This window comes from Loxodonta africana, chromosome 12, assembly GCF_030014295.1.
Source record: "Loxodonta africana isolate mLoxAfr1 chromosome 12, mLoxAfr1.hap2, whole genome shotgun sequence".
NCBI lineage: Eukaryota > Metazoa > Chordata > Mammalia > Proboscidea > Elephantidae > Loxodonta > Loxodonta africana.
The window spans coordinates 56,563,957-56,580,585 of record NC_087353.1 but is presented as its reverse complement, the minus strand read 5'-3'; the positions used below and the strand labels follow the sequence as shown (position 1 = coordinate 56,580,585).

The window sequence follows — 16,629 nt, the reverse complement described above, 5'->3', positions numbered from 1 at the left end:
TGGGTTGAGACCAATGGATGCATCTTAGATGGCCGCTTGTTAACATTTAAGACCCCAGACGCCACTTTTCAAAGTGGGATGCAGAATGTTTTCATAATAGAATTTATTTTGCCAATTGACTTAGAAGTCCCCTTAAACCATAGTCCCCAAACCCCGCCCTTGCTCCGCTGACCTTTGAAGCATTCAGTTTATCCCGGAAACTTCTTTGCTTTTGGTCCAGTCCGTTTGAGCTGACCTTCCGTGTATTGAGTATTGTCCTTCCCTTCACCTAAAGTAGTTCTTATCTACTAACTAATCAGTAAATAACCCTCTCCCACCCTCCCTCCCTCCCCTCTTAGTAACCACAAAAGTATGTGTTCTTCTCAGTTTATACTATTTCTCAAGATCTTATAATAGTGGTCTTATACAATATTTGTCCTTTTGCCTCTGACTAATTTCACTCAGCATAATGCCTTCCAGGTTCCTCCATGTTATGAAATGTTTCACAGATTCGTCACTGTTCTTTATCGATGCGTAGTATTACATTGTGTGAATATACCACAATTTATTTAACCATTCATCCGTTGATGGACACCTTGGTTGCTTCCAGCTTTTTGCTATTGTAAACAGGGCTGCAATAAACATGGGTGTGCATATATCTGTTCGTGTGAAGGCTCTTATTTCTCTAGGGTATATTCCGAGGAGTGGGATTTCTGGGTTGTATGGTAGTTCTATTTCTAACTTTTTAAGAAGATGCCAGATAGATTTCTAAAGTGGTTGTACCATTTTACATTCCCACCAGCAGTGTATAAGAGTTCCAATCTCTCCGCAGCCTCTCCAACATTTAATATTTTGTGTTTTTGGGATTAATGCCAGCCTTGTTGGAGTGAGATGGAATCTCATCGTAGTTTTAATTTGCATTTCTCTAGTGGCTAATGATCGAGAGGATTTTCTCATGTATCTGTTAGCTGCCTGAATATCTTCTTTAGTGAAGCGCGTGTTCATATGCTTTGCCCACTTCTTGATTGGGTTGTTTGTCTTTTTGTGGTTGAGTTTTAACACAATCATGTAGATTTTAGAGATCAGGCGCTGGCTGGAGATATCATAGCTGAAAATTCTTTCCCGATCTGTAAGTGGTCTTTTTACTCTTTTGGTGAAGTCTTTAGATGAGCATAGGTGTTTGATTTTTAGGAGCTCCCAGTTATCTGGTTTCTCTTCATCATTTTTGGTAATATTTTGTATTCTGTTTATGCCCTGTATTAGGGCTCCTAGGGTTGTCCCTATTTTTTCTTCTATGATCTTTATCTTTTTAGTCTTTATGTTTAGGTCTTTGATCCACTTGGAGTTAGTTTTGGTGCATGCTGTGAGGTATGGGTCCTGTTTCATTCTTTTGCAAATGGATATCCAGTTATGCCAGCACCATGTGTTAAAAAGACTATCTTTTCCCCAATTAACTGACACTGGGCCTTTGTCAAATATCAGCTGTTCATATGTGGATGGATTTATATCTGGGTTCTCAATTCTGTTCCATTGGTCTATGTGCCTGTTGTTGTACCAGTACCAGGCTGTTTTGACTACTGTGGCTGTGTAATAGGTTCTAAAATCAGGTAGAGTGAGGCCTCCCACTTTCTTCTTCTTTTTCAGTAATGCTTTACTTATCCGAGGGTTCTTTCCCTTCCATATGAAGTTGGTGATTTGTTTCTCCATCACATTTAAAAATGTCATTGGAATTTGGATCGGAAGTGCATTGTATGTATAGATGGCTTTTGGTAGAATAGACATTTTTACTATGTTAAGTCTTCCTATCCATGAGCAAGGTATGTTTTTCCATTTAAGTAGGTCCTTTTTAGTTTCTTGCAGTAGTACTTTGTAGTTTTCTTTGTATAGGTCTTTTACATCTTTGGTAAGATTTATTCCTAAGTATTTTATCTTCTTGGGGGCTACTGTGAATGGTATTGATTTGGTGATTTCCTCTTCGATGTTCTTTTTGTTGATGTAGAGGAATCCAAGTGATTTTTGTAGGTTTATCTTATAACCTGAAACTCTGCCAAACTCTTCTATTAGTTTCAATAGTTTTCTGGAGGATTCCTTAGGGTTTTCTGTATATAAGATCATGTCATCTGCAAATAGAGATAATTTTACTTCCTCCTTGCCAATCCGGATGCCCTTTATTTCTTTGTCTAGCCTAATTGCTCTGACTAGGACCTCTAGCACAATGTTGAATAAGAGTGGTGATAAAGGGCATCCTTGTCTGGTTCCCGTTCTCAAGGGAAATGCTTTCAGGCTATCTCCATTTAGAGTGATGTTGGCTGTTGTCTTTGTATAGATGCCCTTTATTATGTTGAGGAATTTTCCTTCAGTTCTTATTTTGCTGAGAGTTTTTATCATAAATGGGTGTTGGACTTTGTCAAATGCCTTTTCTGCACCAATTGATAAGATCATGTGGTTTTTGTCTTATTTATATGGTGGATTACATTAATGGTTTTTCTACTATTAAACCAGCCTTGCATACCTGGTAGAAATCCCACTTGGTTGTGGTGGATTATTTTTTTGATATGTTGTTGAAATCTATTGGCTAGAATTTTATTGAGGATTTTTGCATCTAAGTTCATGAGGGATATAGGTCTGTAATTTTCTTTTTTTGTGATGTCTTTACCTGGTTTTGGTATCAGGGATATGGTGGCTTCATAGAATGAGTTAGGTAGTATTCCTTCATTTTCTATGCTTTGAAATACCTTTAGTAGTAATGATGTTAACTCTTTTCTGAATGTTTGGTAGAACTCTGCAGTAAAGCCGTAGAGCCAGGGCTTTTTTTTGTTGGGAGTTTTTGGATTACCGTTTCAATCTCTTTTTTTGTTATGGATCTACTTAGTTGTTCTACTTCTGATTGTGTTAGTTTAGGTGGGTAGTGTTTTTCTAGGAATTCATCCATTTCTTCAAGGTTTGCAAATTTGTTAGAGTACAATTTTTCATAATAATCTGACATGATTCTTTTAGTTTCAGTTGGGTCTTTTGTGATGTGGCCCATCTCTTTTCTTATTTGTGTTATTTGTTTCCTTTCCTGTATTTCTTTAGTCAGTCTGGCCAATGGTTTATCAATTTTGTCAATTTTTTCAAAGAACCAGCTTTTGGCTTTGTTAATTCTTTCAATTGTTTTTCTGTTCTCTAATTCATTTAGTTCAGCTCTAATTTTTATTTGTTTTCTTCTGGTGCCTGATGGATTCTTTTGTTGCTCACTTTCTATTTGTTCAAGTTGTAGGGACAGTTCTCTGCTTTTGGCTCTTTCTTCTTTTTGTATGTGTGCATTTATCGATATAAATTAACCTCTGAGCACTGCTTTTGCTGTGTCCCGGAGTTTTTGATAGGAAGTGTTTTCATTCTCGTTGCATTCTACGAATTTCTTTATTCCCTCCTTAATGTCTTCTATAACCTAGTCTTTTTTCAGAAAGGTATTGTTCAGTTTCCAAGTATTTGATTTCTTTTCCCTAATTTTTCTGTTATTGATTTCCACTTTTATGGCCTTGGGATCTGAGAAGATGCTTTGTAATATTTCAATGTTTTAGATTCTGCAAAGGTTTGTTTTATGACCTAATATGTGGTCTATTCTGGAGAATGTTCCATGTGTGCTGGAAAAAAAAAGTATACTTTGCAGCAGTTGGGTGGAGTGTTCTGTATAAGTCAATGAGGTCAAGTTCGTTGATTGTTGTAATTAGGTCTTCCGTGTCTCTATTGAGCTTCTTACTGGATGTCCTGTCCTTCTCCGAAAGTGGTGTGTTGAAGTCTCCTACTATAATTGTGGAGGTGTCTATCTCACTTTTCAGTTCTGTTAAAGTTTGTTTTATGTATCTTGCAGCCCTGTCATTGGGTGCATAAATAGTTAATATGGTTATATCTTCCTGGTCAATTGTCCCTTTAATCATTTTGTAGTGTCCTTCTTTATCCTTTGTGGTGGATTTAACTTTAAAGTCTATTTTGTCAGAAATTAATATTGCTACTCCTGCTCTTTTTTGCTTATTGTTTGCTTGATATATTTTTTCCCATCCTTTGAGTTTTAGTTTGTTTTTGTCTCTAAGGTGTGTCTCTTGTAGGCAGCATATAGACGGATCGTGTTTCTTTATCCAGTCTGAGACTCTCTGGCTCTTTATTGGTGCGTTTAGTCCATTTACATTCAGGGTAATTATAGGTAAGTATGTGGTTTTTTTTTGTTTTTTTTTTTAGTGCTGTCATTTTGATGCCTTTTTATGTGTGTTGTTGACAATTTCGTTTTTCCACTTACTTTTTTGTGCTGAGACATTTTTCTTTGTAAATTGTGTGTTCCTCATTTTCATAGTATTTGACTTTATGTTTGCTGAGTCGTTATGTTTTTCTTGGTTTTTATTTTGAGTTATGGAGTTGTTATACCTTTTTGTGGTTACCTTAATATTTACCTCTATTTTTCTAAGTAAAAACCTAACTTGTATTGTCCTATATTACCTTGTATCCTCTCCATATGGCAGTTCTATGCCACCTGTATTTAGTCCCTCTTTTTGATTATTGTGATCTTTTACATATTGACTTCAATGATTCCCTGTTTTGAGCGTTTTTTTTCTTTTTAAAATTAATCTTAATTTGTTTTTGTGATTTCCCTATTTGAGTTGATATTAGGATGTTCTGTTCTGTGACCTTTCGTTGTGCTGGTATCTGATATTATTGGTTTTCTGACCAAACAATTTCCTTTAGTATTTCTCATAGTTTTGGTTTTTGCAAATTCTCTAAGTTTGTGTTTATCTGTAAATGCTTTAATTTTGCCTTCATGTTTTAGAGAGAGTTTTGCTGGATATATGACCCTTGGCTGGCAGTTTTTCTCCTTCAGTGCTCTATATATGTCATCCCATTGCCTTCTTGACTGCATGGTTTCTGCTGAGTAGTCTGAACTTATTGATTCTCCTTTGTAGGAGACCTTTCTTTTATTCCTGGCTGCTTTTAAAATTTTCTTTTTATCTTTGGTTTTGGCAAGTTTGATGATAATAATGTTTTGGTGATTTTCCCTTTGGATCAATCTTAAATGGGGTTCGATGAGCATCTTGGATAGATATCCTTTCATCTTTCATGATGTCAGGGATGTTTTCTGCCAACAGATCTTCAACTATTCTCTCTGTGTTTTCTGTTATCCCTCCTTGTTCTGGGACTCCAATTACACGGAAGTTATTCTTCTTGATAGAGTCCCACATGATTCTTAGGGTTTCTTCATTTTTTTTAAATCTTTTATCTGATTTTTTTCCAGCTCTATTGGTGTTAATTCCCTGGTCCTCCAGATCTCCCACTCTGCATTCCAATTGCTTGAGTCTGTGCCTCTGACTTCCTATTTTGTTGTCTAATTCTGTAATTTTATTGTTAATCTTTTGGGTTTCTGAATGCTGTCTCTCTATGGATTCTTGCAACTTATTAATTTTTCCACTATGTTCTTGAATAATCTTTTGTGAGTTCTTCAACTGCTTTATCAGTGTGTTCCTTAGCTTTTTCTGTAGCTTGCCTTAATTCATTTCTGAGGTCATCCCTGATGTCTTGAAGCATTCTGTAAATTAGTTTTTTATATTTTGCATCTGGCAATTCCAGGATTGTATCTTCATTTGGGAAAGATTTTGATTCTTTAGTTTGGGAAGTTGTAGAAGCAATCATGGTCTGCTTCTTTATGTGGTTTGGTATCGACTGCTGTCTCCAAACCATCACTAAGATATTGTAGTGATTTATTCTATATTTGCTCACTGAGTCTTGTTTTGTTTTCTTTCAATATACATAGATGGGCTCCTAGATTGTGCTGTCTTGATTGTTGTGGCCCTTGGCTCACTTATGTCCTATTACCAGCTGGTGTGGGCTGTTACCAGATATATAAGCCTAAGAGTCCATTCACTATTCTTGAGTAGAATCTGATTTTGGGTCATCAAGTGTGTGGTGCAGACTGTCACCTATCCACCTAGAGAAGTAGTTGTGATAGTTGTGTGCACCAGATTCTAGTAGCAGCTGGGGTTCACACTCTAGGGGGGCAGGATGGTGACAGGCTTCCCCCAAGTGCCAGTGAGGTAGGTGTGTCTCTATTCCTAAAGCACTTTGGTGGATGGGCTCTGCAGCTGTACCTTAGGCCCCCAATGCAAGTACCTGTACAGATTGGTAAGTGTCACCCTCCTTAGACCCCTAAGGCAGGAGGCTAGGTGGTCTGGGGGGAGCTTCAGCCCTCAGTTCCCTGTTGTGGGTCAGTGAGGGGTCTATTGAATATGCAGAGATATCATACCTGGGAAACTTGTCTTTCCAGTAATCCGCTAAAACAATTACAGTCAGATCCCTATCAGAAATGCCTTTGCATTATAATAGCCACCTTGTTCCCTGTAGGGATGAAAGCCCAAGACTGTGAATCACATATGCTTGGCTTGAGCTGGTTCTGTGTTTTTCGTCCATTTAGGGAAGGATTTTTGGTCCCTGGGTTTTTTGTAGCTGCTTCTCTCAGGCCAGGAGAATGGGTTAGGAAAAGACCAAAAAAAAAAAAAAAAAGAAAAGAAAGAAAAACCACAGCGCCGTTCACTCTCTGGCTCAGGAAATTCCAATGTTAATGAAGCCACCTGGGAAGGGGAGTGGAGGGTTCAGATAAATAGGAGAGAGTAGCACCCTGGAATATAGACAAATTTACTTATCTTGCTTAGGATGACTGTTTTATCTGAGATTCCCGAGGGGCGCGTCCGCTGTGTGCGCTGGCTGGGTAGAGATTGCCCCTGAGGGTCAGACCCACGTCCCGTGCATGCGCTGTCTCAGAAGCCACGGTTAGTTCCTCCGCTCCCAGTCCAAAGCCCAGCGCCAAGGTTCCCCGGCTGGGATGCCGCACTCCCAGCTCCAAAACCAGTTGCTGCCTCCCGGTGACTTCTCCTCCTGTCAGCCGCATGGATGCGCTGCCTGCAGGCACTGGCTGGGCTTCCCCGGAGGTCAGTTCAGTTGCACCCTGTGTTTGCGCCGTCACAGGATGTCATGCTCAGCTCCCCTGCGCCCAGTCCAAAGCCCGGCGCCAAGGTTTCCTGACTGGGACTCTGGCTCCAGGCTCCGAAAACAGTCGCTGCTTCCCTGTGGCTGTTCACTCTCAGTCTCTGTCACTCAGGTCAACTCTTTAGATTTGTGTTTGATGGTCAGGGTTCGTAGATTGTGATGTATGTGATCGATTCACTTGTTTTTCCGAGCCTTTGTTGCAAGAGGGATCTGAGGTAACCTCTACCTAGTCAGCCATCTTGGGCCCGCCTCCTCTTTTTTTTTTTTTTTAAATAATTTTTATTGTGCTTTAAGTGAAAGTTTACAAATCAAGTCAGTCTCTCACACAAAAACCCATATACACCTTGCTACACACTCCCAATTACTCTCCCCCTAATGAGACAGCCTACTCTCTCCCTCCACTCTCTCTTTTCGTGTCCATTACGCCAGCTTCTAACACCCTACACCCTCTCATTTTGCCTCCAGGCAGGAGATGCCAACATAGTCTCAAGTGTCCACCTGATCCAAAAAGCTCACTCCTCACCAGCATCCCTCTCCAACCCGTTGTCCAGTCCAATCCCTGTCTGAAGGGTTGGCTTCAGGAATGGTTCCTGTCCTGGGGCAACAGAAGGTCTGGGAGCCATGACCACCGGGATCCTTCCAGTCTCAGTCAGACGATTATGTCTGGTCTTATGAGAATTTGGGGTCTGCATACCACTGCTCTCCTGCTCCCTCAGGGGTTCTCTGTTGTGTTCCCTGTCAGGGCAGTCATCAGTTGTAGCCGGGCACCATCTAGTTCTTCTGGTCTCAGGATGATGTAGTCTCTGGTTCTTGTGGCCCTTTCTGTCCCTTGGGCTCGTAATCACCTTGTGTCCTTGGTGTTCTTCATTCTCCTTTGATCCAGGTGGGTTGAGACCAATTGATGCATCTTAGGTGGCTGCTTGCTAGCGTTTAAGACCCCAGATACCACTCTACAAAGTGGGATGCAGAATGTTTTGTTAATAGATTTTATTATGCCAATTGACTTAGATGTCCCCTGAAACCATGGTCCCCAGACCCGTGCCTCTGCTACACTGGCCTTCGAAGCATTCATTTTATTCTGGAAACTTCTTTGCTTTTGGTTTAGTCCAATTGTGCTGACCTCCCCTGTATTGTGTGCTGTCTTTCCCTTCACCTAAAGTAGTTCTTATCAACTACCTAATTAGTGAATACCCCTTTCCCATCCTCCCTCCCTCCCCCTTGTCGTAACCACAAAAGAATGTTTTCCTCTCAGTTTAAACTATTTCTCAAGTTCTTATAATAGTGGTCTTATAAAATACTTGGCGTTTCGCAACTGACTAATTTCACTCAGCATAATGCCTTCCAGGTTCCTCCATGTTATGAAATGTTTCACAGATTCATCACTGTTCTTTATCAATGCATAGTATTCCATTGTGTGAATATACCATAATTTATTTATCCATTCATCTGTTGATGGACACCTTGGTTGCTTCCATATTTTTACTATTGTAAACAGTGCTGGATTAAATGTGGGTGTGCATATATCTGTTCATGTAAATGCTCTTATTTCTCTAGGATATGTTCCAAGGAGTGGGATTGCTGGATGGTATGGTAGTTCTATTTCTTACTTTTTAAGCAAGCGCCAAATCGATTTCCAAAGTGCTTGTACCATCTGACATTCCCACCAGCAGTGTATAAGAGTTCCAATCTCTCCACAGCCTCTCCAACATTGATTATTTTGTGTTTTTTGGATTAATGCCAGCCTTGTTGGAGTGAGATGAAATCTCACTGTAGTTTTGATCTGCATTTCTTTAATGGCTAATGATCGTGAACATTTCCTCATATATCTGTTAGCTACCTGGATGTCTTCTTTAGTGAAGTGTCTATTCATATCTTTTGCCCATTTTTTAATTGTCTTTTTGCTGTTGAGTTTTTGCAGCATCATGTAGATTTTAGAGATCAGGCACTGATCAGAAATGTCATAGCTAAAAACTTTTTCCCAGTCTGTAGGTAGTCTTTTACTCTTTTAGTGAAGTCTTTGGATGAGCATAAGTGTTTGATTTTTTAGGAGCTCCCAGTTATCTAGTTTTTCTTCTACATTCTTTACAATGTTTTGTATACTGTTTATGCCATGTATTAGGGCTCTTAACGTTGTCCCTATTTTTTCTTCCATGATCTTTATCGTTTTAGATTTTCTATTTAGGTCTTTGATCCATTTTGAGTTAGTTTTTGTGCATGGAGTGAGGTATGGGTCTTGTTTCATTTTTTTGCAGATGGATATCCAGTTATGCCAGCACCATTTGTAAAACAGACTGTCTTTGCCCCATTTAACTGATTAGGGGCCTTTGTCAAATATCAACTGCTCATATGTGGATGGATTTATGTCTGGATTCTCAATTCTGTTCCATTGGTCTATCTATCTGTTGTTGTACCAGTACCAGGCTGTTTTGACTACTGTGGTGGTATAATAGGTTCTAAAATCAGGTAGAGTAATGCCTTCCACGTTGTTCTTCTTTTTCAGTAATGCTTTACTTCTTCAGGGCCTCTTTCCCTTCCATATGAAGTTGGTGATTTGTTTCTCCATCTCATTAAAGAATGTCATTGCAATCTGGATCAGAATTACTTTAAATGTATAGATTGTTTTTGGTAGAAAAGATATTTTTTTAATGTTAAGACTTCCTATCCATGAGCAAGGTATGTTTTTCCACTTATGTAGGTCTCTTGGTTTCTTGCAGAAGTGTACTGTAGTTTTCTTTGTATAATTCTTTTACATCTCTGGTAAGATTTATTCCTAAGTATTTTATCTTCTTGGGGCTACTGTAAATGGTAATGATTTGGTGATTTCCTCTTCGATGTTCTTTTTGTTGGTGTAGAGGAATCCAACTGATTTTTGTATGTTTATCTTGTATCCCAATACTCTGCTGACCTCTTCTATTAGTTTCAGTAGTTTTCTTGAGGATTCCTTAGGGTTTTCTGTGTATAAGATGATGGCGTCTAAAAATACAGACAATTTTACTTCTTCCTTACCAATCTGGATGCCCATTATTTTTTTATCTAGCCTAATTGGTCTGGCAAGGATCTCCAGCACAATGTTGAATAAGAGCAGTGATAAAGGTCATGCTTGTCTGGCTCCCGTTCTCAAGGGACATGCTTTCAGGCTCTCTCCATTTAGGATGATGTTGGCTGTTGGCTTTGTATAATTCCCTTTATTATGTTGAGGAATTTTCCTTCTATTCCTATTTTGCTGAGAGTTTTTCTCATGAATGGGTGTTGAACTTTGTCAAATGCCTTTTCTGAATCAATTGATAAAATCGTGTAATTCTTGTCTTTTGTTTTATTTATGTGATGGATTACATTGTTTTTAAGCTTTTTTTTTTTTTTTTTTTTTATTTCCCTGTCTGGGTTGATTTCTGATTTTTCTGCCCAGTGTTCTAGTCTTGGGTTGATACCTGATATTATTGATTTTCTAACCAAAGAAGTCCCTTTAGTATTTCTTGTAGTTTTGGTTTGTTTTTTATGAATCCCCTAAGCTTCTGTTTATCTGGAAATGTCCTATTTTCACCTTCATATTTAAGAGACAGTTTTGCTGGATATATGATTCTTGGCTGGCAGTTTTTTTCCTTCAATTTTTAAAATATGTCATCCCATCGCCTTCTTGCCTGCATGGTTTCTGCCGAGTAGTCCGAGCTTATTCTTGTTGGCTCTCCTTTGTAGGTGGCTTTTCATTTATCCCTAGCTATTCTTAAAATTCTCTCTTTATCTTTGGTTTTGGCAAGTTTGATTATAATATGTCTTGGTGACTTTCTTTTAATGTCTACCTTATGTGGAGTTTTATGAGCATCTTGGATAGATATCTTCTCATCTTTTACAATATCAGGGAGGTTTCCTGCCAACAAATCTTTAACAATTCTCTCTGTATTTTCTGTTATCCCTCCCTGTTCTGGTACTCCAATCACTCATAGGTTATTTATCTTAATAGAGTCCCACATGATTCTTAAGTTTTCTTCATTTTTTAAAATTCTTTTTTCTGATTTTTCTTCAAATATATTAGTGCCAAGTGATTTATCTTAAAGTTCAGAAATTCTGGCTTCTACCTGCTCAATTCTGCTCCTCTGACTTTCTATTGAGTTGTTTACTTCTGTAATTTTATTGTTAATCTTCTGAGTTTCTGATTTCTGTCCGTCTGTGGATTTTTCCAGCTTATTAAATTTTTAATTATGTTCCTGAATAATCTTTCTAATTTCTTCTATTGCTTTATTTCTCTGTTCCTTTCCTCATTTCCTTCCTGATGTCTTGAAGGGTTCTGTATATTAATCTTTTGTATTCTGCCTCTGGTAATTCTAGGAATGCCCTTTCATCTAGAAGACCCCTGGATTCTTTGTTTTGAGAGCTTGTTGAGATGATCATGGTCTGTTTCTTAATGTGACTTGATATTGACTGTTGTCTCCAAGCCATCTATAAGTTATTGTATTAGTTTATGCTTGCTTACTGTGTCATAGCTTCTTGCTTTGTTTTGTTTTGATATGCCCAAATGGGTTGCTTGAGTTGCTAGCTTGATTATTTTTGGCTTTGGAGCTCTGATGTCCTGTCCCCAGATGGCTAGAGCTGTTATCAGGTATATCAGTCTAGGAGTCCATTCACTTTTCTTGCATGAATTCAGCTCAGGTGTCCAGGTAGCTGATCAGCAAGTGTGTGGTACAGGCTTTGTCCTACAGTCTTAGAGGGGTAGGGGTGATTGGTGTATGTACCAGTATCTGATCGCAGCAAGTCATCATGCTCTGAACAAGGCAGAGGGCTGACAACCGACTCCCAAGTGTCTCTGAGGAAAGTGCATCCCTCTTCCCTAGCATGCAGGTGGGTGGGCTCTGCAGATGGACCATGGGCATCCAATGATTTTGGTTGTAAAAACTGGGAGGTACCAGTTATCCTTGGACCCCTCTTGTGGGTACCTGGGTTACCTGAGTAGAGCTACCAGTCCTTAGGCTCCTAATGTGGGTGGGTGAGGACCCTGTTTAATAGGCAAAGCAATGTCAAACATCAAACACCTACTTCTCCACTGCACAGCTGACACGGTTGGAGTCTGCCAACAAGTGCCTATTCTCCTGAAATAGGCCCACACAGGCCCATGCAGAGGGGAAAGGTGCTCAAGTTCCACGGACCATTTATGCCTGGACAGGAGCCACTTCTGTCCTGAGCAACCCCGGTTAGTGGAGCTGGCAAATTATCTTTTCCCCCGGTTGCAAATTTTTTCCTTCTCCAAGGCTGGGAGGATGGCTCTAGGTGCTCAACAGTGCTTATCTCAGGCCCAGGGAATTCAGCCGCTGAAGCTGGCTGGGGGTGGTAGGGCACAGTAAAATATACAAAAGTTAGCTTTTGCCAAGAGCACTGTTCTTCTCTGGGTCTGGAGATATGAGTAGGCTGTGTGGCTGGCTGCTTCTCCCTGAGGAAACTGTGGCTGAACACTAGTGCAAGCCTGCCACCGCCACTCCAGGATTGGTGCCTGAGGGCTCCCTGCAATTCAGGTCCGGTAACTCCTCTACGCTTCTGAACCATCTCTTCCTCCCCCTGCCCCTCAGTTCATTTTCTAAGCTTGCCTTTGATGCTCAGGGCTCCTAGCTTGTCACAAATATACTTGTTTCATCTGTTTTTTTCCAGAAGCATCTGCGTATCTGCCATCTTGACTCTACCTTCTATTAATGCATCTTGATTGCATGTTTGATCAATTTCAGACTGCAGAAGTTGGTAAAAATCTTCAATTTCTTCGTTTTTGGCCTCAGTGGTTGGTGTGTAAATTTGAATAATAGTCGTAATAACTGGTCTTCCTTGTAGGCATATGGACATTTTCCTATCACTGACAGCATTGTATTTCAGGATAGATCTTGAAATGTTCTTTTTGACAACGAATGCAACGCCATTCCTCTTCAATTTGCTATTCCCGGCACCGTAAACCATATGATTGTCTGATTCAAAATAGCCAATGCCGGTCTATTTCAGCTCACTAATGTGTCGATATGGATGTTTATGCCTTCCATTTCATTTCTGATGAGTTCCAATTTTCCTAGATTCATAGTTTGCACATTCCACATTCCAAATTATTAATGGATGTTTGCAGGTGTTTCTTCTCATTTTGAGTTGTGCCACATCAGCAAATGAAATTCGCCAAAGCTCAACTGCATCCAAGTCCTTAAGGTCGACTCTACTTTGAGGAGGCAGCTCTTCCCCAGTCATATTTTGAATGCCTTCCAACCCGAGGGGCTCATTTTCCAGCACTACATCAAAGAATTTTCTGATGTTATTCATCAGGATTTCACCAGCTAATTTTTTAAAAAGTAGTCCCCCAGGCCCTTCTTCCTAGTCTGTCTTAGTCTGGAAGCTCTGCTGAAACCTGTCCACCACGGGTGACCCTGGTGATATTTGAAATCCTGGAGGCATAGCTTCCAGTATCACAGCAACACATTAACCGCCACAGTACTACTAACAAACAGACGAGTGGGTTATATATATATATATGCCTTTGTGGCACAGTGGATAAGCCTTCAGTTGCTAACCAAAAAGTTGGCAGTTCGAATCTTCCAGATGCTCCTTCAAAACCCTGTGGAACAGTTGTACTCTGCCCTTTAGGTTGGGCTGAAAGGAGCGCCCACGGCTGTGCAGGAAATGCTAGCTATTCCGGGAAAAGGAAAGTGCTCATGCTGTCAGCTCGGCCCAGGGTGAGTTCCCCCCTCCCAGCAAAGGACCAGCCCTTCATCCTGACCCCGCCCCCATAGGGCTAGCCCGCCCTACCTTATGAGAGACCCCCCACCCCGTCCTGCCTTCTCCCCAGATGGCTCCGGAGGGAGGGACTGGAGTCAGGGCCCCCGTGTGGACCGCAGTGCCCCTTGTCGGCTGGCCTCGGCTGGATACCTGTGGACCCATGTTAGCAGAGCCGCGGGGCCCCCTAGCGGGGTCGCCAGATTTGGTGTGGCTGCAGCAGGGGAAGCTGCACTTTGGAGGGCTGGAGGTATCGGTGTGTGCAGGGTCTGCGCGGGGGTGCAGTCCTGGAGGGCACACCTCGGTGAGGAGTCTGACCAGTTTGGTCCCTCAGGGTCCACCAGACCGAAAACCTGTAAACAGAGGATGGGATGCAAAGTGACTTGCAACCTCTCACCAGATTCAGTGGTGGGAGATCATCTGCTCCGGATGTTCCCCCACTCAGCGAGAGGCGACATTCTGCATCCCACTTTGAAGAGTGGCGTCTGGGGTCTTAAACGCTAGCAAGCAGCCATCTAAGATGCATCAGTTGGTCTCAACCCACCTGGATCAAAGGAGAGTGAAGAACACCAAGGACACAAGGTGATTACGAGCCCAAGAGACAGAAAAGGCCACATGAACCAGAGACTACATCATCCTGAGACCAGAAGAACTAGATGGTGCCTGGCTACAACCGATGACTACCCTGACAGGGAACACAACAGAGAACCGCTGAGAGAGCAGGGGAGCAGTGGGATGCAGATCCCAAATTCTCATAAGACCAGACTTAATGGTCTGACTGAGGCTGGAAGGACCCCGGTGGTCATTGCACCCAGACCTTCTGTTGCCCCAGGACAGGAACCATTCCCGAAGCTAACTCTTCAGACAGGGATTGGACTGGACAATGGGTTGGATAGGGATGCTGGTGAGGAGTGAGCTTCTTGGATCAGGTGCACACTTGAGACTATGTTGGAATCTCCTGCCTAGAGGGGAGATGAGAGGGTAGAGGGGGTTAGAAGCTGGCGTAATGGACAGGAAAAGAGAGAGTGGAGGGAGGGAGCGAGTTGTCTCATTGGGGGAGAGCAATTGGGAGTATGTAGCAAGGTGTATATGGGTTTTTGTGTGAGAGACTGACTTGATTTGTAAACTTTCACTTAAAGCACAATAAAAATAAAAAACAAACAAAAAAAGCTGGACTAACAGCCAAAAGTTTGGCAGTTCGAACCCACCCAGAGGCACCTCAGAAGACAAACCTGGTGATCTGCTTCTGAAAAATCAACCGTGGAAAATCCTATGGAGTGGTTCTACCTCCCACACATGGGGAATGAACTAGAGAGGCAATCTACAATATAACAAAAAATTCACCCCGGCCTCCCTGCTGTTGAACCTTAAAATCAAGCTCCAGCCCATTCTCAGCTCCTTGTCCCTCCTCCCCACCCCATCGGGGTCCAGACCCAGGTGCCTGGGACCAGACACCTGGCAGCCCCTGCTCTACATCCACATGCTGTGGGATTGGACACCCCTCAGCCAGCCTCCCTGGGCCTCAGTATCCCTCACCTGTGCACACATTTACCACACAGGTATGTCTTGAGGAGTTATTGGTATGTGAGGATGTGTTCAGAGTAAGGGATGAGAAACCTCAGCACCATCATCATGAAGCCACCCACTCCACCTAAATTGTGGGGAGCGTAGGGGTGGGGACAAAATGACCCACCTGTACCATGTCCCCAAGGTTGACTTTCAGTTGTATCAAAGAATCTGTCTAAATCTTCATGCTGTGAAGAGAGGCAGAATTTGGGACCAACAGCCTGATCCTTCCTCCTGGGTCCCAGGTGGCCCTGAGTGTCCTCAGTGTCACACAGTAGAACACAGCCCCCTGCCCCCTTCACAGCCCAGAGCCGACAGACATGGGGAAGAACTTCTTACCATTCTGGTCTTCAGCATCCCGACATGGTTTCTCTGTGGAGGTAATAGTGACACTCAGGCATTTATATGTTCCCCTCCCCAGAGACAAGTTATATGCACACCTACACACTTACACACAGGTGGGCACACACTGACACATGCATATGCACATCATGGTGGGTGTGCCGGGGCAGCTGGTTAACCTGGGAACTTGACTTCCCAGATACCCTACCCTCTATTGAAACCCTGGTTGTGTAGTTGTTAAGAACTCGAGCTGCTAACCAAAGATCGGAAGTTCAAATCTACCAGCTGCTCCTTGGGAACCTATGGGATCAGTTTTGCTCTGTCCTATACGGTCACTATGAGTTGAAATGGACTTGATGGCAATGGGTTTGGTTTTTTGTTTTTAGGATCCTGATGCACCAGCCCATCTGTCAGTTTGTCGTACTGTGGGGGCTTGCATGTTGCTGTGATGCTGGAAGCTATGCCACCAGTATTCAAATACCAGCAGGGTCACCCATGGTGGACAGGTTTCAGCTGAGCTTCCACACTAAGACACTAGGAAGAAGGACCTGGAAATCTACTTCTGAAAAGAATTAGCCAGTGAATGATCCTGGTGAAAGTTTGCCTAGAGAGAACCATGTGGGGACTAGGAGGCAGAAGATATTTCTGCAGCCACTCCTCTCTGTGGTGGTGACAGAGAAGTAGGGGCGCCTGGCTGGGTCCACACTGCATCCAGCTGTCGTACCTTACTGCCAATCCTGCAGGCCTGTGGGGCCCCAGCTCCACCCCAACACTCTGGTATTGACCTGCAGGTGCAAAGGCACCCCACAGATTCCCCATGGATCCCCTGCCATGGTCCCTATTGGGCGGCTGCAAGCACTTGGCTCCTGGTCAAGATCATCCCCAGAATATGCCCAGCTCTGCCTACACGATTTGAATCACCCTAAATCTGCAACAGCACTATATTGTCATCCCAGGGTATAGGGCAAAGGAAGTGCCACACAGGCCAGTGAGAGCTATTTCCTC

The 16,629-nt window shown here is 42.1% G+C and overlaps 1 long non-coding RNA gene across 1 annotated transcript in view; it reads left to right on the top strand.

The window, feature by feature from the left end:
• Positions 1-15,673, top strand: part of LOC135232957 (uncharacterized) — a 31,255-nt gene extending 15,582 nt beyond the window's left edge. The window contains exons 3-4 of the long non-coding RNA XR_010323602.1: positions 13,588-13,676; positions 14,051-15,673. This is a non-coding gene — a long non-coding RNA (uncharacterized LOC135232957). The remainder of the gene's footprint in view (positions 1-13,587; positions 13,677-14,050) is intronic.
• Positions 15,674-16,629: the final 956 nt, after the last annotated feature.